The sequence below is a fragment of the Argopecten irradians genome, chromosome 7, assembly GCF_041381155.1.
Source record: "Argopecten irradians isolate NY chromosome 7, Ai_NY, whole genome shotgun sequence".
Taxonomy (NCBI): domain Eukaryota; kingdom Metazoa; phylum Mollusca; class Bivalvia; order Pectinida; family Pectinidae; genus Argopecten; species Argopecten irradians.
This window is the reverse complement of record NC_091140.1, coordinates 4,108,999-4,126,483: the sequence shown is the minus strand read 5'-3', so window position 1 is coordinate 4,126,483 and position 17,485 is coordinate 4,108,999. Positions and strand designations below refer to the sequence as shown.

At 41.2% G+C, this 17,485-nt stretch overlaps 1 long non-coding RNA gene across 1 annotated transcript; it reads right to left on the bottom strand.

The window, feature by feature from the left end:
* Positions 1 to 14,186: 14,186 nt before the first annotated feature.
* On the bottom strand, positions 14,187 to 16,547 carry LOC138326745 (uncharacterized). The gene is made up of 3 exons (XR_011208951.1): positions 16,429 to 16,547; positions 14,531 to 14,845; positions 14,187 to 14,235 (listed from the first exon to the last, which is right to left on the bottom strand). It is a non-coding gene; the product is annotated as an uncharacterized lncRNA (long non-coding RNA).
* Positions 16,548 to 17,485: the final 938 nt, after the last annotated feature.

Here is a 17,485-nt window from a genome sequence, read left to right as displayed (position 1 = left end):
TATAGCTAAAGTTAAACTTATTAGCTGAAATCAATTTCATGTGTCAACTGTTTGAAATGTTTTAACTATAATGGTTGTGATTCTGTGTAAACGTGTAAAGTGTAAAATACTAATTGAGATGCTTTTGGTCGGGTAACCTTTGTTATCAGGCTAGCCATCTCTTTTTAAATACCAGTTTAACATACAATGTGTCATTACACGGTTAGGGTTAGGGTTATATACCAGAATACCACATCCTCCGTCCCCACGGGGTTTGACTAACTCCTGTGACATTATACATACCAGAATACCACATCTTCCGTCCCCATCGGGTTTGACTAACTCCTGTGACATTATACATACCAGAATACCACATCCTCCGTCCTCATGGGATTTGACTACATACCAGAATACAACATCGTCCGTCCTCATGGGATTTGACTAACTCCTGTGACATTATACATACCAGAATTCCACACCCTCCGTCCTCAGGGGATTTGACTAACTCCTGTGTCATTATACATACCAGAATACCACATCCTCCGTCCCCACGGGGCTTGACTAGCTCCTGTGTCATTATACATACCAGGATACGACATCCTCCGTCCTCATGGGGTTTGACTAACTCCTGTGTCATTATACATACCAGAATACCACATCCTCCGTCCTCACGGGGTTTGACTAACTCCTGTGACATTATACATACCAGAATACCACATCCTCGTCCTCACCGGTTTGACTAAACTCCTGTGACATTATACATACCAGAATACCACATCCTCGGTCCTCACGGGGTTTGACTAACCCCTGTGTCATTATACATACCAGGATACCACATCCTCCGTCCTCACGGGGTTTGACTAACTCCTGTGACATTATACATACCAGAATACCACATCCTCGGTCCACACGGGGTTTGACTAACTCCTGTGACATTATACATACCAGAATACCACATCCTCGGTCCTCACGGGGTTTGACTAAACTCCTGTGACATTATACATACCAGAATACCACATCCTCCGTCCCCACGGGATTTGACTAACTCCTGTGACATTATACATACCAGAATACCACATCCTCCGTCCCCACGGGTTTGACTAACTCCTGTGACATTATACATACCAGAATACCACATCCTCCGTCCCCACGGGGTTTGACTAACTCCTGTGACATTATACATACCAGAATACCACATCCTCCGTCCCCCCGGGGTTTGACTAACTCCTGTGACATTATACATACCAGAATACCACATCCTCCGTCCCCATGGGGTTTGACTAACTCCTGTGACATTATACATACCAGAATACCACATCGTCCGTCCTCATGGGATTTGACTAACTCCTGTGACATTATACATACCAGAATTCCACACCCTCCGTCCTCAGGGATTTGACTAATTCCTGTGTCATTATACATACCAGAATACCACATCCTCCGTCCCCACGGGGCTTGACTAACTCCTGTGCATGACCATCATTATACATACCAGGATACCAAACCCTCCGTCCTCACGGGGTTTGACTAACTCCTGTGACATTATACATACCAGAATACCACATCCTCCGTCCCCACGGGGTTTGACTAACTCCTGTGACATTATACATACCAGAATACCACATCCTCCGTCCCCATGGGGTTTGACTAACTCCTGTGACATTATACATACCAGAATACCACATCCTCCGTCCTCATGGATCCTGTGACATTATACATACCAGAATACCACATCCTCCGTCCTCATGGGGTTGACTAACTCCTGTGTCATTATACATACCAGAATACCACATCCTCCGTCCCCATGGGGCTTTGACTAACTCCTGTGTCATTATACATACCAGGATACCACATCCTCCGTCCTCATGGGGTTTGACTAACTCCTGTGTCATTATACATACCAGATACCACATCCTCCGTCCTCAGGGGTTTGACTAACTCCTGTGACATTATACATACCAGAATACCACATCCTCCGTCCTCACGGGGATTTGACTAACTCCTGTGTCATTATACATACCAGAATACCACATCCTCCGTCCTCCACGGGGCTTGACTAACTCCTGTGTCATTATACATACCAGAATACCACATCCTCCGTCCTCATGGGGTTTGACTAACTCCTGTGTCATTATACATACCAGAATACCACATCCTCCGTCCTCACGGGGTTTGACTAACTCCTGTGACATTATACATACCAGAATACCACATCCTCCGTCCTCACGGGGTTTGACTAACTCCTGTGACATTATACATACCAGAATACCACATCCTCCGTCCTCACGGGGTTGACTAACTCCTGTGACATTATACATACCAGAATACCACATCCTCGTCCTCCTCACGGGGTTGACTAACTCCTGTGACATTATACATACCAGAATACCACATCCTCCGTCCTCACGGGGTTTGACTAACTCCTGTGACATTATACATACCAGGAATACCACATCCTCCGTCCTCACGGGGTTTGACTAACTCCTGTGACATTATACATACCAGAATACCACATCCTCCGTCCTCACGGGGTTTGACTAACTCCTGTGACATTATACATACCAGAATACCACATCCTCCGTCCCACGGGGTTTGACTAACTCCTGTGTCATTATACATACCAGAATACCACATCCTCCGTCCTCACGGGGTTTGACTAACTCCTGTGTCATTATACATACCAGAATACCACATCCTCGTCCTCACGGGGTTTGACTAACTCCTGTGACATTATACATACCAGAATACCACATCCTCCGGTCCTCACGGGGTTGACTAAACTCCTGTGACATTATACATACCAGAATACCACATCCTCCGTCCTCACGGGGTTTGACTAACTCCTGTGACATTATACATACCAGAATACCACATCCTCGGTCCTCACGGGGTTTGACTAACTCCTGTGACATTATACATACCAGAATACCACATCCTCCGTCCTCACGGGGTTTGACTAACTCCTGTGACATTATACATACCAGAATACCACATCCTCCGGTCCTCACGGGGTTTGACTAACTCCTGTGACATTATACATACCAGAATACCACATCCCTCCGTCCTCACGGGTTTGACTAACTCCTGTGTCATTATACATACCAGAATACCACAACCCATCCGTCCTCACGGGGTTTGACTAACTCCTGTGACATTATACATACCAGAATACCACATCCTCCGGTCCTCACGGGGTTTGACTAACTCCTGTGTCATTATACATACCAGAATACCACATCCTCCGTCCCACGGGGTTTGACTAACTCCTGTGTCATTATACATACCAGGATACCACATCCTCCGTCCTCACGGGGTTTGACTAACTCCTGTGTCATTATACATACCAGAATACCACATCCTCGGTCCTCACGGGGTTTGACTAACTCCTGTGACATTATACATACCAGAATTCCACATCCTCCGTCCTCACGGGGTTTGACTAACTCCTGTGTCATTATACATACCAGAATACCACATCCTCCGTCCCCCACGGGGCTTTGACTAACTCCTGTGTCATTATACATACCAGGATACCACATCCATCCGTCCTCACGGGGTTTGACTAACTCCTGTGTCATTATACATACCAGAATACCACATCCTCCGTCCCTCACGGGGTTTGACTAACTCCTGTGACATTATACATACCAGAATACCACATCCTCCGTCCCCACGGGGCTTGACTAAACTCCTGTGACATTATACATACCAGAAATACCACATCCTCCGTCCTCACGGGGTTTGACTAACTCCTGTGACATTATACATACCAGAATACCACATCCTCCGTCCTCACGGGTTTGACTAACTCCTGTGTCATTATACATACCAGAATACCACATCCTCCGTCCTCACGGGGTTTGACTAACTCCTGTGTCATTATACATACCAGAATACCACATCCTCCGTCCCCCCGGGTTTTGACTAGCTCCTGTGTCATTATACATACCAGAATACCACATCCTCCGTCCTGATGGGGTTTGACTAAACTCCTGTGTCATTATACATACCAGGATACCACATCCTCCGTCCTCATGGGGTTTGACTAACTCCTGTGTCATTATACATACCAGAATACCACATCCTCCGTCCTCACGGGGTTTGACTAAATCCTGTGACATTATACATACCAGAATGACCACACCTCCCTCTACGGGGTTTGACTAAATCCTGTGACATTATACATACCAGAATACCACATCCTCCGTCCCCACGGGATTTGACTAACTCCTGTGTCATTATACATACCAGGATACCACATCCTCCGTCCTCCACCGGGGTTTGACTAACTCCTGTGTCATTATACATACCAGGATACCACATCCTCAGGTCCCCCACGGGTTTGATTACAACTCCTGTGACATTATACATACCAGAATACCACATCCTCCGTCCCCACGGGGTTTGACTAACTCCTGTGACATTATACATACCAGGATACCACATCCTCCGTCCTCATGGGGTTTGACTAACTCCTGTGACATTATACATACCAGAATACCACATCCTCCGTCCCCCACGGGGTTTGACTAACTCCTGTGACATTATACATACCAGAATACCACACCTCCGTCCTCACGGGGTTTGACTAACTCCTGTGACATTATACATACCAGAATACCACATCCTCCGTCCCCCCGGGGTTTGACTAACTCCTGTGTCATTATACATACCAGAATACCACATCCTCCGTCCCTATGGGGTTTGACTAACTCCTGTGACATTATACATACCAGAATACCACATCCTCCGTCCTCACGGGGTTTGACTAACTCCTGTGACATTATACATACAGAATACACATCCTCCGTCCTCACGGGGTTTGACTAACTCCTGTTGACATTATACATACCAGAATACCACATCCTCCGTCCTCACGGGGCTTTTGACTAAACTCCTGTGACATTATACATACCCAGAATACCACATCCTCCGTCCCCACGGGGCTTTGACTATATCCTGTGTCATTATACATACCAGGATACCAAACCCTCCGTCCTCACGGGGGTTTGACTAACTCCTGTGACATTATACATACCAGAATACCACATCCTCGGTCCCCACGGGGTTTGACTAACTCCTGTGACATTATACATACCAGAATACCACATCTTCCGTCCCCATCGGGTTTTGACTAACTCCTGTGACATTATACATACCAGAATACCACATCCTCCGTCCTCATGGGGTTTGACTACATACCAGAATACAACATCGTCCGTCCTCATGGGATTTGACTAACTCCTGTGACATTATACATACAAGAATTCCACACCCTCCGTCCCCAGGGGATTTGTGACTAACTCCTGTGTCATTATACATACCAGAATACCACATCCTCCGTCCCCACGGGGTTTGACTAACTCCTGTGTCATTATACATACCAGAATACCAATACCCTCCGTCCTCACGGGGTTTGACTAACTCCTGTGACATTATACATACCAGAATACCACATCCTCCGTCCCCACGGGGTTTGACTAACTCCTGTGACATTATACATACCAGAATACCACATCCTCCGTCCTCATGGGGTTTGACTAACTCCTGTGACATTATACATACCAGAATACCACATCCTCCGTCCTCATGGGACTAATCCTGTGACATATACATACCAGAATACCCACATCCTCCGTCCTCCACGGGGTTTGACTAACTCCTTGTGACATTATACATACCAGAATACCACAACCTCCGTCCCCACGGGGCTTTGACTAACTCCTGTGTCATAATACATACCAGAATACCACATCCTCCGTCCCCACGGGTTTGACTAACTCCTGTGTCATTATACATACCAGAATACGACATCCTCCGTCCTCACGGGGTTTGACTAACTCCTGTGTCATTATACATACCAGGAATACCACATCCTCCGTCCTCACGGGGTTTGACTAAACTCTGTGACATTATACATACCAGAATACCACATCCTCGTCCTCACGGGGTTTGACTAAACTCCTGTGACATTATACATACCAGAATACCACATCCTCGTCCTCACGGGCATTTGACTAACTCCTGTGTCATTATACATACCAGGATATACCACATCCTCCCGTCCTCACGGGGTTTGACTAACTCCTGTGACATTATACATACCAGAATACCACATCCTCGGTCCTCACGGGGTTTGACTAACTCCTGTGACATTATACATACCAGAATACCACATCCTCGGTCCTCACGGGGTTTGACTAAACTCCTGTGACATTATACATACCAGGATACCACATCCTCCGTCCCCCCGGGGTTTGACTAACTCCGTGTCAATTATACATACCAGAATACCACATCCTCCGTCCTCACGGGGTTTGACTAAACTCCTTGTGTCATTATACATACCAGAATACCACATCCTCGGTCCTCACGGGGTTTGACTAAATCCTGTGACATTATACATACCAGAATACCACATCCTCCGTCCTCACGGGGCTTGACTTAAGGGTTTGGACTTAACTCCTGTGACATTATACATACCAGAATACCACATCCTCCGTCCTCACGGGGTTTGACTAACTCCTGTGACATTATACATACCAGAATACCACATCCTCCGTCCCACCTGCGGTTTGACTAACTCCTGTGACATTATACATACCAGAATACCACATCCTCCGTCCTCACGGGGCTTTGACTAAACTCCTGTGACATTATACATACCAGAATACCACATCCTCCCTACTCACGGGGTTTGACTAACTCCTGTGACATTATACATACCAGAATACCACATCCTCGGTCCTCACGGGGCTTTGACTAACTCATGTGACATTATACATACCAGAATACCACATCCTCGGTCCTCACGGGTTTGACTAAACTCCTGTGACATTATACATACCAGAATACCACATCCTCCGTCCCCACGGGATTTGACTAACTCCTGTGTCATTATACATACCAGGATACCACATCCTCCGTCGTCACGGGGTTTTGACTAACTCCTGTGACATTATACATACCAGAATACCACATCCCTCCGTCCTCATGGTTTGATTTGACTACATACCAGAGATACAACATCGTCCCGTCCTCATGGGATTTGACTAACCCCTGTGACATTATACATACAAGAATTCCAAACCCTCCGTCCTCAGGGGTTTTGACTAACTCCTGTGTCATTATACATACCAGAATACCACATCCTCCGTCCCCACGGGGCTTGACTAGCTCCTGTGTCATTATACATACCAGGATACCAAACTCCTCCGTCCTCACGAGTTTTTGACTAACTCCTGTGACATTATACAACCAGAATACACATCCTCCTGTCCCCCCGGGGCTTTGACTAACTCCTGTGACATTATACATACCAGGAATACCACATCCTCCGTCCTCATTGGGGTTTGACTAACTCCTGTGACCATGGGTACATACCAGAATACCACATCCTCCGTCCTCATGGGATTTGGACTACATACCAGAATACAACATCGTCCGTCCTCATGGGATTTGACTAACTCCTGTGACATTATACATACAAGAATACCACACCCTCCGTCCTCAGGGATTTGACTAACTCCTGTGTCATTATACATACCAGAATACCCACATCCTCCGTCCCCCACGGGGCTTGACTAACTCCCTGTCATTATACATACCAGGATACGACATCCTCCGTCCTCATGGGGTTTGACTAACTCCTGTGTCATTATACATACCAGAATACCACATCCCTCCGTCCTCACGGGGTTTGACTAAACTCCTGTGACATTATACATACCAGAAACCAACATCCTCGGTCCTCACCGGGTTTGACTAAACTCCTGTGTCATTATACATACCAGAATACCACATCCTCGGTCCCTCACGGGGCTTGACTAACCCCTGTGTCATTATACATACCAGAATACCACATCCTCCGTCCTCACGGGGTTTGACTAACTCCTGTGACATTATACATACCAGAATACCACATCCTCTTGTCCTCACGGGGTTTGACTAACTCCTGTCGTACTATACCATACCAGTGACATCCGTCCTCACGGTGATGTGACAAACATGTGACCATTATACATACCACATCCTCCGTTCCCCACGGGGTTGACTAACTCCTGTGACATTATACATACCAGAATACCACACACTGCCGTCCTCACGGGGTTTGACTAAACTCCTGTGTCATTATACATACCAGAATACCACACCCCCTCCGTCCTCACAGGGATTTTGACTAAACTCCTGTGTCATTATACATACCAGAATACCACATCCTCCGTCCCTCACGGGGTTTGACTAACTCCTGTGTCATTATACATACCAGGAATACCACATCCTCGGTCCTCATCGGTTTGACTAACTCTGTGTCATTATACATACCAGAATACCACACCCTCCTACCCTCCGTCCTCATGGGGTTTGACTAACGCCTGTGTCATTATACATACCAGGATACCACATCCTCCGTCCCCACGGGGCTTGACTAACTCCTGTGACATTACTACATACTAGGAACCACATCCTCCGTCCCCACCATGGGGACTTGACTAACTCCTCCCCGTCCTCATTAAAACTACATACCCAGAATACCACATCCTCGGCTCCCCCCGGGGTTTTGACTAAACTCCTGTGTCATTATACCATACCAGGATACCACATCCTCCGTCCTCCATGGGGCTTGACTAACTCCTGTGTCATTATACATACCAGAATACATACCAGCATACATCCTCGGTCCTCACGGGTTTTGACTAACTCCTGTGTCATAATACATACCCAGGATAACCACATCCTCCGTCTCCACGGGATTTGACTAACTCTTGTGTCATTATACATACCAGAATACCACATCCTCGTCTCCTCAACGGGGTTTGACTAAACTCCTGTGTCATTATACATACCAGAATACCCACATCCCTCGTCTCACGGGGTTTGACTAACTCCTGTGACATTATACATGACCAGGAATACCACATCCGCCGGTCCTCACGGGGCTTGACTAACTCCTGTGTCATTATACATACCAGGATACCACATCCTCCGTCCTCATGGGGCTTTGACTAACTCCTGTGACATTATACTAGTTGGGCGACACCTGAAGGAGTTGTCGCGGATAAAATGAAGAGAAGAGAAAGGGAAGATAACTCTTGTTGTTTCTCTTAAAAACGGGACCAATTCCATTAGGTTATGATCAAGAGACCGATGATGGGCCTTTACGGTCATCAAACTATTGGCACAATACAAAACACCTCAAAGAATAAAAGTAGTGGCACACAGTTAAGGCAATCCAAAAAAAACCTCTTTCATTAGAAGAAGGTCCAGGTCCTGATATACAGTGTATTTAATGAATTAGACCATGAATGAAGGTCCCTTGATCCCCACCATGGATCCCCACCATGCTGCAAATCCAATATATCCAGTCTCAAGGTAGTCATTCATGTTACAGGCCGCTCAAAATCAGGTCTCTATAGGCCTTTAAGTTATTCACACGAAGTCGTTTTAAAAGATTTTTGCCTATTTGACCTGAAATGCGAAGGTCAAGATAATTTATTTGAACAAACTTGGTAGCCCTTCATCCATGCATGCCGCAGACCCAATATGAGTACCCTGGGCCTTTTTTGGTTCTTGAGAAAAAGTCGTTTAAAGATTTAGCCTTTTTGACCCTCTGTGACCTTGAGTGAAGGTCAAGGTCCTTCATTTGAACAAACTTGGTAGCCATTCATCATCTAGCATGCCACAGAGAGACCAATATCAGATCTCTAGGCCTCATAGTCGTTTAAAAGATTTTACCTTTATTTGACCCCTGTGACCTTGAATGAAGGTCATTGTCCTTCATTTGAACAAAGTTGGTAGCCATTCATCTGTGCATGTCACAGACCCAATATCAGGTCTCTAGGCTATTTACTTATTCACATAAAAGTCGTTTAAATATTTCAGCCTATTTGACCCCTTGTGACCTTGACTGAAAGTCAAGGTCATTAGTCAAGGTCAGTTATTTGAACAAATTTGGTAGCCATTCATCTAGCATTACCACACAGACCCAATATCAGGTCTCTAAGCCTCTTAGTTATTCACAAGAAGTTGTTTAAAATCTTTTAGCCTATTTGACCCCTGTGACCTTGAATGAAGGTCAATGTCATTTATTTGAACAAACTTGGCAGCCCTTTATCCTAGCATTGCCGCAGACCCAATATGAGTACCCTGGGCCATTTGGTTCTTGATAAGAATTTGTTTTTAATGTTTTAGCCTTTTTGACCACTGTGACCTTGAATGAAGGTCAAGGTCATTTATTTGAAAAAACTTGGTAGCCCTTCATCCCAGCATGCTACAGGCCAAATATCAGTACCGTGGGCCTTTCGTTTGAATGAAAAGGTTTTTTCCGCACTGCAGACTGCGGACGGCGCACGACGACGGACGATGCATGATTAAAATAGATCTTCCTGACCCTTCGGGTCAGAATGGACCTAAAAAATATACCAGAGCTTGAAGTCATTGAAGGATTTTAGTCTATTTGACACCCTGTGACCTTGAATAAAGGTCAAGGTTATTTATTTAAACAACCTTGGTAGTTCATTGTATAATATATATACTGGCAGTTAACCTGAAAGATACAATTAATTGATTGTCTATAAAACACCAATACAGAAATGTAATTAAAAAATGAAAAAATCCTTTTAGTTACATCCTCAATACTCCATGGTTACTATCACTGACATAATATCCACCTCTTGGACTATCTCATAGTAACATTGGAGCCACTTCAGAAGAAACAAACCAAACCAAATCACAGGCTTGCAGAAATCATTTTTTGTCTACAACATCCTCAATACTCCAGGGGTTACCTATCACTGACGTAATATCCACCCATGAAATTATATCTCATAGTAAAATTGGACGCAGTTTCAGAAGAAAAACAAGAGGCCAAAGAGGCCTTGATGGTCACCTGAGTGCTGATACAGAAAGAACATTGCAAAGTCGGTTTTGCAAATCTTTAAAAAAAGCATTTATGAATCAAAAGAAACCCCTTTCTTGGACCCAAATCATCAGGGCCCCTTGGGTGGGTCAGTTGTGGAAAAATTGTTAATAGGATTCACATTGCCATATCATACTGATAATTCTGAAAACATTTTGACTCATTTTCTATTACAAATGACCAAATAAATGTTCAAAAAATGTGTTTTCCCTATAAAAAACTATAGTAAACTTGACCCCTCCCGTGGGGAAAACATGAGACCCCAGGTTTATATATAATTCATAATTATTGTTAAGGACCTTAAGACCTTTCCATATATGAAGAGTATTTGATTCTAACATTTTTTCCAGAATTTTTAGATGAAGGTTTTTGAAGTTTAAGCCTATCCTATTTGACCCATTTTAGCCTCACCACCCTCAGGCCCACTGGGGGTCTCAGTTATGGAAAATATATTAAAATTGATTCAATGACCACTTCATACTGATAATTCTGATTCATTTTCTATTACAAATGACCAAATAATGCTCAAAGAATGTGTTTTACACCTAAATAAAACTTATAGTAAACATGACCCTTCACCCCACGTGATTCCATCTATGAAGAGTATTTGGATTCCACTATTTCCTGAATTTATTAAAGATTGTTGAAGTTTTTAGGCCCTAAATTGACACCTTTTGGCCCCAACACCTCATGGTCCCTAGGGGACCATAATAATTCACAATTTTGATTGACCATTGAGTTTGGCCATGAAAGGTCTTCTGGCAAAAATTTAGAATTTGGTCACTGGAGCCTTACGACCATTCAGGTGACCTCAAAAACGGAGGTCCCTGCATAGACTTTCCTTTCAAGATTACAGAAGAAAGTGGACACCCAACTTCATACCAACACATATGTTTACAGTCAAACCACATTATACAATTCCCTTGATGTACGTTACATGTAAAATGGATCTCAGTGTTTTCCTGGGTATTTTGAAATTGCCTACCTGGTGAAAATTGGAATTTTGTGCGATAAAAGTACAATTGGGAAAATTTTTAACTTGTTTATGAAATTTTTGGAAAAGTGAAATAAAACAATTATCCTTCTCTAGAGAAACACGTATAAGAATGTATGCTAAAATACAATGTCTCAGACTAGGGATTTCCCTATTTTTTTGGTTTCCTTTCACACAAAATACGCTTCAACTCCTGATTTGGAAATTTAGCCATAATTTGGGAAACAATAACAAGAAATACCAATGGGAATGGGGCCGAATTTCCGGCCCCAAATATATATGGCAGGAAATACACTGGACTATGCGGTTACCTGTGTCGTCTTTGCCTGCAGTTTCATTGACCGATGCACACGTTTAATATAGCCACGTGCTTCTACAACCCAGAACACATGTGTTATTATTCAATGTCGAACAAACTAATGCGGTTTGATTGACAGCTAGGCAATCATTTAATTATGAAATAGTGCAGGGGTAGATATTATGTCAGTGATTAGTAACCCCAGGCATATGGAGAAGGATTTAGGCTATTACTCTGCTATTTTCTTAAATAAAGGGAGACACTAATAACTTGACATGTGGCATTTTATAATTGTACCTAATGACTTGCAATTAAGCAAGGAGTTTCATCATAATTGCTATTGCTGCCATGGAATATGCATTTTCATGAAGTAATCATCGCAAAAGTCTCTGCTAGCGTACCACCCGCATTTATTTTATCGAAAAATAATTAAAACATTGCGGTGATAATAGACCAATAATCGCCCTAGGCTGGCACTCAATCTCTTTACAAAATACATACCATTTTAGAGAACAGGTTTTTTTTTTGTAGCAGAGAAAAAAAAACAACAACAAAATAAAATACTACTGCTATAAAACAAGTTATTAATAAACCAGAAATTCATTTAATATGGATTAATATCGTTTCATTATGACCCATCGGGCATCAAAGATTTGAAAAATAGCATAGTACTATATACAATGTACATCACGAATAATCATGTAAAAGTCTCTGCTACCACAATTTTATCAATACAGAAAACAGTTTTTTCCCACATGTAGATATAAAAAAAATGTCAAAATAATAGACAATATTGGTCTGAACCGAATACTCACTCCATAACAAAACATACATTTCTCTGTTTTCCTGCAATTCTTTTAGTGATATTGATCATTTTGATAGAACAATATACCTTATACAAAATAAACAAAAAAAGCCAATTACCTCACCCTTTTATCCAATCCCAATGAAAAAACTGGTTCATCATGTGAACATTTTAAAGAATATAAAAGTTATTGAGTTTAAAAACCCAACGTACCCTATTTACAAGTAAGTCCGTTGTCATTTTTCAACCTTGATGGTATATACCATGACATCTGATCATACTTACCATAAGATATTTTAAACAATTCTAATGCTTTAAATCAAGAAATGCCTTAATGGATAATTGCTAATTGGAATTTCATAGTTTGGGCAATGAGGGTTAATGGTATTATATTAGGTGCCAATCTTTCTAAAATTATCATAACATTTATTGAGACCTATTATGAGAACTCTATTCGTGGGGGCCACGGTGGCTGAGTGGTAAAGATGTCGCCGACAAATTACCACAATGCCGTCCACCTCTGGGTCACAAGTTCGAATCCAATGTGGTAGCAGTTGCCCAGGTTACTGACAAGTTGGTCTGTTGGTTTTTCTCAACGTTCTCGCTCCGGCTTTCCTCCACCATTCAAACCTGGTACGTCCCTTAATGGCGACCCTGGCTGTTAATAGGACGTTGAAACTAATAAAAAAAAGAGAACTATATTCTACATCGGAATTGGGAAACGCAATCATGGTACCAGGTCATTAAATCACTTTAATCCTGGATATGCTGAAGGATATGAAAATCAGTTAAATAAATCATCACATTAAGGATCTATTTGTAGCTTTTATAACATATTCAGAAAAGAATTACCTGGTTTATCAAGTTTCATTGCTTCTGTTTTGTTTTATTAATCTTTTTCATTGATAGGTAACACAGCAATAATTAATTTTTATATTGAGGAAGATTACCTATAAATCAGTATATTTTACACAGGTACATGAAACTAGTATTCCAAATTGTTTACACTGTTTCCAAGTGTAATGTACATTACAGAAGAAAATAATGTTCAAGAGTCTCGCAACATCTTATATTTAAAAGTCTATACCCTTAACCAAAATGGCTTTCAATTTATGATTTGTTTTTAGATATTTATTTTTGATTTAGAAAAATTTTGAACTAAAACTTCCTTGTCTTGGATTGAACCAGCAACAATGAGTCCAGAGCCTTGCAGAACCCCAAAAGTGGTCAAGATACTGCAGCTGTCATTGGAGAGAAATAGTGAAATCATTCAGTAAAGTGGAAATCATTAAGCTCTGATATGTACATGTTTATAGTTTCTTTTAAAGATTGCGGTTACAAAATTCCACTAATAAAAGATAGCTGCATGTTAGCTACTTGGCAGACATATTTTTCCCAAATTACTACTCAACAAGGGTACTAGGGAAACATATATACAGATAGTATGTTGATTCGAAATAACATGAGCAATAAAACTGCAATTTAACTTTACAATTAGATGTAAGCTTTACACATGAGGTTTTATAGTAAATGTACCTGTTTGGAGCTCTGCTAATCACTAATGGTCACCATCACGGAACGTCTGCCATCGGGCATCACTATCCTGATGGTTGTCATTTTTTTGATGGTGTCACTATAATCCTGATGGTTGTCATTTTTTTGATGGTGTCACTATAATCCTGATGGTTGTCGATATACTGGTTGTCACTATCATGGTGATCATCACAATCCTAAGATGCCAATTATTTTGAATTGCCAACAACAGTTACAATAATAAAACTTCCTTTTCTTGGGGGTGAACAGCCACTTAGAAGAGTTATGAACCTTGTAGATCACCAAAAGATACTGCAGCTGCCATTTGGGGAGAAAAAGTGAAATCAGTTAGTTTGGTGAAAATTATATGATATGATTGAACCCAGTGGTTACAAACTTAACTATTCAAATTCAAATTAGCTGTCTGTTAGCTATTTTAGACATATGAGCCCCAATATGCAATGTGCTCAACAAGGGTACTAGGGAAACCTTTATTCTTGCATGAAAATTGAGAGAGATCCCTTTGTAGTTTTGATAAATTATCAATGGACACAAGAATTCCACGGAAGTGGATGTGTCGCCTGCACAGCATCACAAAAATAGTTATTTACAGTTGAAAATATTGTTAATTATTAGGTGAAGTTATCAAGTCCCGTAACTCTTGCAAATATGGATGGATTTGGACCAGTATCAAACCACTCCCAGATCTTATTAACCAATATACCAAAGGAGAAGGTACGTTAAGACTCGAATATGGCCTCAAAATTAATTCTCCTGTAAAGAACAACATATTTTGCCATATAACAGCTGAATACATTTGCTAACACATTACATCTCGAAAATATCCCGCATGTGCCAATTATGTTCACTATGACGTCATCAACATGCAGTTTCCCGCCATTTTTCACAAAAATCCTTGAAAAATCATACTTTTTGAGTGGTTTTCTCTAAAAATGAATGTGGGCCGCCTTCGTGGAGCAGAAAGAGATTTTCACACGTTGTGTATCGTGTATTTACGCATATCCATGCAAAATGTAAAGTTGCTCCAAGGTGGCGGCCAAATTCATTTCAAGCCTTTTCTAACCTAAAGATGATGAATTTCTAGCAAAATTTGGCGAGAAGAGAAAAATCATCAATTTGATGACGTCATAGGTGGGACACATAGTGTACATGGTTATAAAAAAATATGTTTTAATGAATGGCAAGTATGAGAGTATTTATTGATATGAAATAGATGGGGATCAGAGTTATTTTTTTCGGCCTGAAAAATTAAGGCCAAATACTGGTCCTATCATATCTACTCCTTTGGTTGAAATTGGACAATACCAAAGTTATCAAGTGAAAACCATGGATTTATCTGTTTTGACAATTTTAAAGGTCCCATTACTCTTGGAAATATTGATGGATTTTGACAATTATTGAACTCATCCGAGATCACATTTGATAAAAAGCAATATACCAAAATGGTTGAAAGTTAGACAATAAATACTAAAAGCTTATTGAGTGGAAACCATGGATTTATCTATTTTGACCAATTTTAAGGTCCCGTAAACTCTTGTAAATATTGACAAGATTTTGACAATTATCGAACTCGTCTAAATCGATCATTATCGATATAAAGCAATGAACCTTTTGATTGAAATCGGACATTAAATATTTAAGTTATCGCACAGAAACCATTTCCCAGACGACAGTGCAGACATAGTGATACCTAAGTATTTCCCTTGATTGTACGCGACACTGGTCCAACGGATGGTCCAAGGATAAAAGTATAATTGAATGACCCACCACTTGATGGTGATGGGCACAAAATACACACATGCAGTTGCAATAACACTGTAGTTTAATTTTACAATTCAATTATAGCTTTTTTTAATATAAGTTTTTAATAGTAAATGTACCTGAATGGAGCTCTGCTAATCACTACTAGTCACCATTACGTCTGCCATCGGGTGTCATTATTCTGATGGTTCTCAATATTGATGGTTGTCACTATCCTGCGTGGTTGTCTCTATCCTGATGGTTGTCACTGTCCTGATTGAATCACTATCCTGGTCCAGATGCTCTGCTAAGCATTATGGGTCGCTATCAAAGAACGTTTGCTATTCTAGTGTCACTGTCCTGATGGTTGTCGCATATCTTCATGGTATCACTATCCTGATAGGTTGTCACTATTTTTTTTTTCCTGATTGTCACTGTCCTGATTGAATCACTATCCTGGTCCAGATGCTCTGCTAAGCATTATGGGTCGCTATCAAAGAACGTTTTCTATCTAGTGTCACTGTCCTGATGGTTGTCGCATATCTTCATGGTATCACTATCCTGGTGGTTGTCTCTATCCTGATTGAATCACTGTCCTGGTCCAGATGCTCTGCTAAGCATTATGGGTCGCTATCAAAGAGGAGTTTGCTATCTGGTGTCACTGTCCTGATGGTTGTCGCATATCTTCATGGTATCACTATCCTGAAAAATATGAAAATATTTGAAATTATTATGACATCAGGATCATGTCATGTATTGCCATTGTGAATTTTTTTATTTACAATATTTACATTTTTATTTACAATATTAACTTTTTTTTTGTTTTTTTTTTTTCTTTTTTTTTTTTTTTTTTTTTTTTTTTTTTTTTTTGTTTTTTCTTTTTTTTTTTTTTTTTTTTTTTTTTCATTTTTTTTTTTTTTTTTTGGGGGTTTTTTTTTTTTCATTTTTCATAAAAAACACAATTTTAATACCCCAGAACATTTATACATTTGAAAGCTGCCAAGGTTGGGGCCTTGGGGTCAGCCTTTTAAATTATAAACAGATGTCCCCTCACAGGGGGGCTTTCATTCGTCACACGTTAACACTAACGATCTTTCTAACTAACTTTCTTTCTAACTTTCTTACAAACTTTCTTAGAAACATTTTTTCAAACTTTCATAAGCTTTCTTACAAACTTTCATCAACTTTCTTACAAAC